This window comes from Rhipicephalus microplus, unplaced genomic scaffold, assembly GCF_043290135.1.
Source record: "Rhipicephalus microplus isolate Deutch F79 unplaced genomic scaffold, USDA_Rmic scaffold_617, whole genome shotgun sequence".
NCBI classification, from domain to species: Eukaryota; Metazoa; Arthropoda; class Arachnida; order Ixodida; family Ixodidae; genus Rhipicephalus; species Rhipicephalus microplus.
The window spans coordinates 5,001-15,000 of NW_027465175.1; the positions used below are offsets into that span (position 1 = coordinate 5,001).

Below are 10,000 nucleotides of genomic sequence, written 5' to 3' on the forward strand. Positions count from 1 at the left end.
GGTTCTCCAAGCCGGACCCGTAGGTATCGTTGTGTGCTCGCTCTCATTGGCCCGCCTAACCAGAAAATGCCTGCGGTACACCCATTTGGATAAGAGTGCACGCAGATGCGGGCCTCGACGGCTACACATTTCCTCGGGCGGCCGCCTCCCGGCCTCCGTGGAGCGCGGGATGCACGGTCCCATCGACAAGCCTCTCCCGTTTTTACCGTGGCGTCGCGGTTCACCACGGCGGGCGGGTCGGTCTCCTCCGCATAAAAAGGGGGACCCCCGCTTTTTGTTCCACGAAATCGCACAAGCTTTTTTCGCATCCACGGTTTGCCACCGCACACCAAAATGCCGATCCGGCTGCCTACTTTAGCCAACAGGTGGAGCCAGGCGCGCCGTACTTGCGCGGCACTTCCACGTCCACCGAAGTCGGTGCCAAGGACCACTTTCGGCGCCGGAGCCGCGTACGAGCCTACTCGAGGCGGAAGAACGAAGCCAGCAAGGGCCTGGCCGCAAGTGCGTTCAATTGTCGGGACGTCCAAGTCCCTCGTTCTTCCGTGCTTCCTCTTTCGGCAAGTCGTTGCGGCACCTTCCCAAAGCGCGCAGACCCGCTAATCGCGACGAGCGCGACGTGGCCGTGCCGCCTTTCCCTCGGCAGCAAGCAAAACGCCCTGGCAACGTCGACGCTCCCCTAACCGCGATCTCGCACCGTGTTTCGTGTGGCGAATTCAAAAGCCGGCCGGCGCTGCTGCAACCATTACGGTCGGTACGCATACGCCGCGGAGGGCGGGACGGTCATCGGAGCGTGCGGTTCCTCCATCGAGTACTGCGCACCTCGGCCGTCGCATCGCCGTGCCATGACCGGCCGCGCGTCAACGCGAACCGTGCCAGCGAGATCCCTCGCCTGCAAGAACCGACCGGCAGCCTCCGTCACCCGAGGACGCGGAGGCGCTTGCCGCGGACGGCGGGACGGTATGCACTGGTGCACAGCGGACCCGTCACATCGCCAGTTCCTTGACCGACCGCCGACGCTTGTGCCGTTCCTCTCGTACTTGGCAGTCGCCGCGCGATTGTCGGGTCTCGTTCTTGCACGCTCGAACGGTCGGGAGGGCACTCGGCTGGCGTTTCGGGAACGCGCAGCCTCGCCTTCTACCGACGTAACCACGACTCGCCGTTCGCGCTCCGCCGCTCCTGTTTACAGTACTAGGCGGTCCCGCAGCGGTCGGGTCGCGCATTTCGAGCGCTTCGAGCCACGGTGCAGTGGCGGGTCGAAAGCCGACCTATGAGTGCGTTGCGCCGTTTGTACCCGCGTCCGCCACCTGGCCGACCGTCCAAGGTCGCGGTGTTGGCGTCCGCTGGGCGCAACAATTTGTCACGGGGTGCCGCTCCACATTCAGGCAGCCCCGTGGGGAAAAGCCGACCCCGCGTCCAAACGGGGTCAGCGGCAGAAAGTGTCGGGCGCAGACGCAGCTGAGGCGCTCACCCTTCACAATCCGTTAATGATCCTTCCGCAGGTTCACCTACGGAAACCTTGTTACGACTTTTACTTCCTCTAAATGATCAAGTTTGGTCATCTTTCCAACAGACCGGCGCAACCGAAAGGCCGCGCCGGACATCGGTCCGAAGACCTCACTAAATCATTCAATCGGTAGTAGCGACGGGCGGTGTGTACAAAGGGCAGGGACGTAATCAACGCGAGCTTATGACTCGCGCTTACTGGGAATTCCTCGTTCAAGGGGAACAATTGCAAGCCCCTATCCCAATCACGAAAGAAGTTCCACGGGTTACCCAGTCTTTTCAGACAGGGATAAAGACACGCTGCTTCCTTCAGTGTAGCGCGCGTGCGGCCCCGGACATCTAAGGGCATCACAGACCTGTTATTGCTCTGTTTCGTGCGGCTAGGAGCCGCTTGTCCCTCTAAGAAGGTTGTAAGGTGCTGGGAACCCCGCACCTATTTAATAGGCTAGAGTCTCGTTCGTTATCGGAATTAACCAGACAAATCGCTCCACCAACTAAGAACGGCCATGCACCACCATCCACCGAATCAAGAAAGAGCTCTCAATCTGTCAATCCTCCCAGTGTCCGGGCCGGGTAAGTTTTCCCGTGTTGAGTCAAATTAAGCCGCAGGCTCCACTCCTGGTGGTGCCCTTCCGTCAATTCCTTTAAGTTTCAGCTTTGCAACCATACTTCCCCCGGAACCCAAATACTTTGGTTTCCCGGAAGCTGCCCGCCGAGTCATTTGAGTAACTCAGGCGGATCGCTGGTTGGCATCGTTTATGGTCAGAACTAGGGCGGTATCTGATCGCCTTCGAACCTCTGACTTTCGTTCTTGATCAATGAAAACATTCTTGGCAAATGCTTTCGCAGTAGTTCGTCTTGCGACGGTCCAAGAATTTCACCTCTAGCGCCGCAATACGAATGCCCCCGTCCGTCCCTCTTAATCATTACCTCGTATTCCAAAAACCAACAGAACAGAAACGAGGTCTTGTTCTATTATTCCATGCAAGTTTATTCAGGCGACTCGCCTGCGTTGAGCACTCTAATTTTTTCAAAGTAAAAGCACCGGCCATCTCGAGGCACACAATGAAGTGCACCAAGAAAGAACCGGCATGATGTTCAGTCCGAGCCGTCGCATCGGGTAGATGCACTACTCGTCTGGAACTGAGATCCAACTACGAGCTTTTTAACCGCAGCAGCTTTAGTATACGCTATTGGAGCTGGAATTACCGCGGCTGCTGGCACCAGACTTGCCCTCCAATTGATCCTCGTTAAAGGATTTAGAGTGTACTCATTTCAATTACGGGGCCTCAAAAGAGTCCCGTATTGTTATTTTTCGTCACTACCTCCCCGTGCCGGGAGTGGGTAATTTGCGCGCCTGCTGCCTTCCTTGGATGTGGTAGCCGTTTCTCAGGCTCCCTCTCCGGAATCGAACCCTGATTCTCCGTTACCCGTAACAACCATGGTAAGCAAGTAACCTACCATCGAAAGTTGATAAGGCAGACACTTGAAAGAAACGTCGCCGGCTCGTGGCCATGCGATCAGCACAAAGTTATCCAGAGTCACCACACAATACGGGCCGAAACCCGATCGATCTTGGTCTAATAAAAGCACCCGTTACCCAAAGGGCTCCAGGCTCACTGCATGTATTAGCTCTAGAATTGCCACAGTTATCCAAGTAGGAAGAAACGATCTAAGGAACCATAACTGATTTAATGAGCCATTCGCGGTTTCGCCTTATTTCGGCATGTACTTAGACATGCATGGCTTAATCTTTGAGACAAGCATATGATTACTGGCAGGATCAACCAGGTAATCGTTCGACTGCGCGTCCGTCCTCGCCCTCGGCGGGCCGGACGCAGTCTGTGTGCGGCGGAGGCCACCTTCAGGCGCCCCAACACGCTTATTTTGCACTCCGAGATGACGGCGTTCGAGCTCGCTACGGCACAACCTTCCCGAAAGACGAGTGGGAGCCGTGCGGCAAGAAGCACGTTCATGCTCGCTCTTTTTCGTTGCATCGACTCGGTCGCGCCGTGCGGGTTGCCCAAGCCCGCTGCACTGTCGGTGGACCGGCCGGAACTAGCAACGGAGCCGAGACTGCAAAGCCGCCAGACGACGGGTCACGCCCGCGTCTTCGGCGCTTTCGCATCTGAATCGCCCGAGGACGACACGGAACACACCTCGATATCGTGGTAAAACGGCACCGTCCGACAACCAGCCCCTAACGCATCAAGCGGATGAGGCTGCAGACGACTGCCGTGGATTCCCCTGGAGCAGACCCGAGGACACGCTTGACGAGGCCGAAGCCCGCCGCATATCAGACACCCGGTCGCTTTCGCGTACGCCGCTCACGAGAACCCCCACATAATAGCAGCGATAAGTACCCAGACCTCCTTGGGCCCTAATACGAGCGTACTCGAGAAAATTTCACCGCGGGTGTGCCCCGAAACGTGTGGCATGTTGAGCGTGCCACAAGTCTACGTCGCTCTCAAACCCGCCGAGGTCGTAGAATTTGCGACCCTACTCACGAAATTCCCACCGAGGATACGGCCGCAAACGTACCGCACCTTGGGTAGGCCACGAGTTTGTGCAACACTACGCTGACGGCACAGCACCGAGGTCGTGCGCGCACGCACGGGAAAATTCCGCCGCGGTTTCTGCCGAAAACGTGAGGCACCACGACTCTCCGCAAGTTCGCGTCGACTGCGAAAGACCGAAGTCGTGAACGACGTGTCCGCTACTCGCCGCCGACACGCTGGACACCAAACGTACAACGACTCGACGGCGTCGTAGAGGCCCACGACGCGGTTTTCCTTAACGACGTCTCGGCGTGGCACCGACAGGTTAGAACGGCCGACCAACGTTCCCTGTCCGCCGTTCGGCTCAGTCGAAGGGCTCGGCGACTTCGGCAACGCTGCGAAGCCGCACGGTGACGCACGCCATGTCCCCATTTTTTTTTTTCTTTCTGCGTCTGCCGGGGTGCCCCTATAATAGCAGCGATAAGCACCCAGACCGCCGTGGGTCGCTCGCCCCGGCTGACGTGGTTTTTCGTACTCCTGCGGCGGTCGCCGTCAAGCACGTCCAAATACGCTACTTTCGTGGGCGCATTCACGCTCTTTCGCTTCGCCGGAGTGCCAGCACTCACTCTGCCAAAAACGGCGAACATCCGAGCGGCGGTTCCCACTTTTGCGTCGGCGTCGCAAACCCCGCCCCGGCAGACGAGGTTTGCCGTACTCGTGCGACGGTGGCCGGCGGGCACGTCGAAAGACGCCGATATCGTGCGCGAATTGGCGCACCTTGGCTTCACCGGAGTGCCGCCACTGACTCCTCCAAAAACGGCGAAGATCCGAGCGGCGCTTCCCACTTTCGCATCGGCGTCCCGAACTCCGCCCCGGCTGACGCGGTTTACCGTACTCGTGCGACGGTCGCCGGCGAGCACGTGGAAAGACGCCGATATCGTGCCCGAATCGGCTCCGTTCGGCTTCGCCGGAGTGCCAGCACTGGCTCGGCGAAAGACGACGAACATCCGAGCGACGGTTCTCACTATTGCGTACGCGTCGCAAACCCCGCCCCGGCAGACGCACTTTGCCGTACTCGTGCGACGGTCGCCGGCGAGCACGTAGAAAGACGCCGATATCGTGCCGGAATCGGCCCCGTTTGGCTTCGCCGGAGTGCCAGCACTCACTCGGCCACAAACGGCGAACATCCGAGCGGCGGTTCCCACTTAGCCGTCGGCGTCCCGAACTCCGCCCCGGCAGACGCGGTTGCCGAGCTCGTGCGACTAGCGACCGCGAAGCCGTCTCGCGACGCCGCTTTCGTGCGCGGCTCCCACTGCGACCTGGGTCACCCGAGGTCGACGAGCAAAAAAGAATGTCGAAAAAAATTTTTTTTTTTTTGCGTCTGCCGGGGTGCCCCTATAATAGCAGCGATAAGCACCCAGACCGCCATGGGTCGCTCGCCCCGGCTGACGTGGTTTTTCGTTTTCCTGCGGTGGTCGTCGTCAAGCACGTCCAAACACGCCACTTTCGTGGGCGCATTCGCGCTCTTTCGCTTCGCCGGAGTGCCAGCACTCACTCTGCCAAAAACGGCGAACATCCGAGCGGCGGTTCCCACTTTTGCGTCGGCGTCGCAAACCCCGCCCCGGCAGACGAGGTTTGCCGTACTCGTGCGACGGTGGCCGGCGGGCACGTCGAAAGACGCCGATATCGTGCGCGAATTGGCGCACCTTGGCTTCACCGGAGTGCCGCCACTGACTCCTCCAAAAACGGCGAAGATCCGAGCGGCGCTTCCCACTTTCGCATCGGCGTCCCGAACTCCGCCCCGGCTGACGCGGTTTACCGTACTCGTGCGACGGTCGCCGGCGAGCACGTGGAAAGACGCCGATATCGTGCCCGAATCGGCTCCGTTCGGCTTCGCCGGATTGCCAGCACTGGCTCGGCGAAAGACGACGAACATCCGAGCGACGGTTCTCACTATTGCGTACGCGTCGCAAACCCCGCCCCGGCAGACGCACTTTGCCGTACTCGTGCGACGGTCGCCGGCGAGCACGTAGAAAGACGCCGATATCGTGCCGGAATCGGCCCCGTTTGGCTTCGCCGGAGTGCCAGCACTCACTCGGCCACAAACGGCGAACATCCGAGCGGCGGTTCCCACTTAGCCGTCGGCGTCCCGAACTCCGCCCCGGCAGACGCGGTTGCCGAGCTCGTGCGACTAGCGACCGCGAAGCCGTCTCGCGACGCCGCTTTCGTGCGCGGCTCCCACTGCGACCTGGGTCACCCGAGGTCGACGAGCAAAAAAGAATGTCGAAAAAAATTTTTTTTTTTTTTTTGCGTCTGCCGGGGTGCCCCTATAATAGCAGCGATAAGCACCCAGACCGCCATGGGTCGCTCGCCCCGGCTGACGTGGTTTTTCGTTTTCCTGCGGTGGTCGTCGTCAAGCACGTCCAAACACGCCACTTTCGTGGGCGCATTCGCGCTCTTTCGCTTCGCCGGAGTGCCAGCACTCACTCTGCCAAAAACGGCGAACATCCTAGTGGCGGTTCCCACTTTTGCGTCGGCGTCGCCAACCCCGCCCCGGCATACGCGGTTTGCCGTACTCGTGCGGCGGTGGCCGGCGGGCACGTCGAAAGACACCGATATCGTGCGCGAGTCGATGCTTCTTGGTCTCGCAGGAGGGCCGCCACTCACTCCTGCAAAAACGGCGAAGATCCGAGCGGCGCTTCCCACTTTTTCGTCGGCGTCGCAAACCTCGCCCCGGCAGACGCGCTTTGCCGTACTCGTGCGACGGTCGCCGGCGAGCACGTCGAAATACGCCGATATCGTGCCCGAATCGGCCCCGTTTCGCTTCGCCGGAGTGCCAGCACTCGCTCGGCCAAAGACGACGAACATCCGAGCGACGGTTCCCACTATTGCGTACGCGTCGCGAACCCCGCCCCGGCAGACGCGGTTTGCCGTACTCGTGCGGCGGTGGCCGGCGGGCACGTCGAAAGACGCCGATATCGTGCACGAATTGGCGCTCCTTGGCTTCACCGGAGTGCCAGCACTCACTCGGCCAAAAACGGCGAACATCCGAGCAGCGGTACCCACTTAGCCGTCGGCATCCCGAACTCCGCGCCGGCTGACGCGGTTGCCGAGCTCGTGCGACTAGCGACCGCGAACGCGTCTCGCGACGCCGCTTTCGTGCGCGGCTCCCATTGCGACCTGGGTTACCCGAGCTCGACCAGCAAAAAAGAAGGTCGAAAATTTTTTTTTTTTTTTCTGCGTCTGCCGGGGTGCCCCTATAATAGCAGCGATAAGCACCCAGACCGCCGTGTGTCGCTCGCCCCGGCTGACGTGGTTTTTCGTACTCCTGCAGCGGTCGCCGTCACGCACGTCCAAATACGCCACTTTCGTGGGCGCATTCGCGCTCTTTCGCGTCGCCGGAGTGCCAGCACTCACTCTGCCAAAAACGGCCAACATCCGAGCGGCGGTTCCCACTTTTGCGTCGGCGTCGTAAACCCCGCCCCGGCAGACGCGGTTTGCCCTACTCGTGCGACGGTCGCCGGCGAGCGCGTCGAAAGACGCCGATATCGTGCGCTAATTGGCGCTCCCTGGCTTCTCCGGAGTGCCGCCACTCACTCCTCCAAAAACGGCGAAGATCCGAGCGGCGTTCTCCACTTTCGCATCGGCGTCCCGAACTCCGCCCGGGCTGACGCGGTTTACCGTACTCGTGCGACGGTCGCCGGCGGGCACGTCGAAAGACGCCGATATCGTGCCGTAATCGGCCCCGTTTGGCTTCGCCCGTGTGCCAGCACTCACTCGGCCAAAAACGGCGAACATCCGAGCAGCGTTTCCCACTTTCGCATCGGCGTCCCGAAGCCCGCCCCGGCAGACGCGGTTTGCCCTACTCGAGCGACGGTCGCCGGCGATCACGTCGAAAGGCGCCGAATTCGTGCACGAATCGATGCTTCTTGGTCTCGCAGGAGGGCCGCCACTCACTCCTGCAAAAACGGCGAAGATCCGAGTTGCGCTTCCCACTTTTTCGTCGGCGTCCCGAACTACGCCCCGGCTGACGCGGTTTACCGTACTCGTGCGACGGTCGCCGGCGGGCACTTCAAAATACGCCGATTTCGTGGGCGCATTCACGCTGTTTCGCTTCCCCGGAGTGCCAACACTCACTCTGCCGAAAGCGGCGATCATCCGAGCGGCGGTTCCCACTTTTGCGTCGGCTTCGCAAACGGCGCCCCGGCAGACGCGCTCGTGCGACGTACTCGTGCGACGGTCGCCGGCGAGCACGTCGAAAGACGCCGATATCGTGCTCGAATCGACCCCGTTTCGCTTCGCCGGAGTGCTGCCAGTCACGGCGCAGAAAACGGCGAACAAGTGTTTTTTTTTTTTTTTTTCCTAGAATTTGTGTTATAGAAGGCACATTTGATATCGGACGATAATTTTCAACTTTATCACGCGCACCGATTTTCGTGTAGAGGTTTGCAAGTTTATGGGAATTTCTCCACTTGGAATAATGCGATTTAGTAGTACTACGAGAACTTCATGGATGTACTCAAGGGTACGGGGCAAGTCAGTTACGTCAACACCTGCAGATTTTTTACACTTCAAACTGAAAATTGTTGGTTGTGAGTCCTCGTGTGATATTAAAGGCCGATTCGCTAACACATAGAACAAAGAAAGAAAGGAAGAAAAAACGCCCGCGCTCGCTCAAGAAACCTGGGTTCGCAACAAGTGGCAACAACAAGCAACCGAGCGAGTGCGCCAAAACCCGTGGCGGCCGAACAAACGCGAAGTCCCAACCGCGTCAGCCGGGGCGGCACGGGACAGGAAAAATCACTTCAGCCGGGGCGGCGGGGCACCGAATAAACCTCGTCACCTCGTCGCAGGATAAAAGAGGAAACAAAAAGTCTAAACAGCGTCTGCTGGAGCGAATGCGTAATAAAACAACAACAACAACAAAAAAAAAAACACCCGCGCTCAAGAAGTCTGCAATCACCACAAAAGGCGACTGTGACCGAGCAGCGTCAGCCGGGGCCGTGCGGAAACGGAAAAACCGCGACTACCGGGGCGTCGAGGCACCGAAAAATCCACTTCAGCCGCGGCGAAAAAAAAAAACAAAAAGAAAGACGGAGGGGGGGGGGGGAACCACGTCTGCCGGGGCGAAGGAAAAAAAAAAAACGCGTCTGCCGGGGCGAGCCCGGGTGCGGCACCACCGGGAAAACTGTGGCAAACAGACATGGCGATCGAGTGAGTGGGCCGCCAGCCAGGCTCAGCCAAAAAGTGCAAAGTCCGAACTGCGTCAGCCGGGGCGGCAAAAACCACGTCAGCCGGGGCGGCGCAAAAAACCGCGTCTGCCGGGGCGGCACGAAACCGCGTCAGCCGGGGCGGCGCGAAAACTGCGTCAGCCGGGGCGAAAGAAAAAAAAAAAAAAACGCGTCTGCCGGGGCGAGCCCGGGTGCGGCACCACCGGGAAAACTGTGGCAAACAGACATGGCGATCGAGTGAGTGGGCCGCCAGCCAGGCACAGCCGAAAAGTGCAAAGTCCGAACCGTGTCAGCCGGGGCGGCAAAAAACCGCGTCAGCCGGGGCGGCGCAAAAAACCGCGTCTGCCGGGGCGGCACGAAACCGCGTCTGCCGGGGCGGCGCGAAAACTGCGTCAGCCGGGGCGAGCCCGGGTGCGGCACCACCGGGAAAACTGTGGCAAACAGACATGGCGATCGAGTGAGTGGGCCGCCAGCCAGGCTCAGCCAAAAAGTGCCAAGTCCGAACTGCGTCAGCCGGGGCGGCAAAAAACCGCGTCAGCCGGGGCGGCGCAAAAAACCGCGTCTGCCGGGGCGGCGCGAAAACCGCGTCTGCCGGGGCGGCGCGAAAACTGCGTCAGCCGGGGCGAAAGAAAAAAAAAAACGCGTCTGCCGGGGCGAGCCCGGGTGCGGCACCACCGGGAAAACTGTGGCAAACAGACATGGCGATCGAGTGAGTGGGCCGCCAGCAAGGCTCAGCCAAAAAGTGCTAAGTCCGAACTGCGTCAGCTG

At 60.0% G+C, this 10,000-nt stretch overlaps 1 non-coding gene across 1 annotated transcript; it reads right to left on the reverse strand.

The window, feature by feature from the left end:
- Nucleotides 1-1,482: 1,482 nt before the first annotated feature.
- Nucleotides 1,483-3,297, reverse strand: LOC142795310 (small subunit ribosomal RNA). Its single transcript, XR_012892931.1, has one exon. It is a non-coding gene; the product is annotated as a small subunit ribosomal RNA (ribosomal RNA).
- Nucleotides 3,298-10,000: the final 6,703 nt, after the last annotated feature.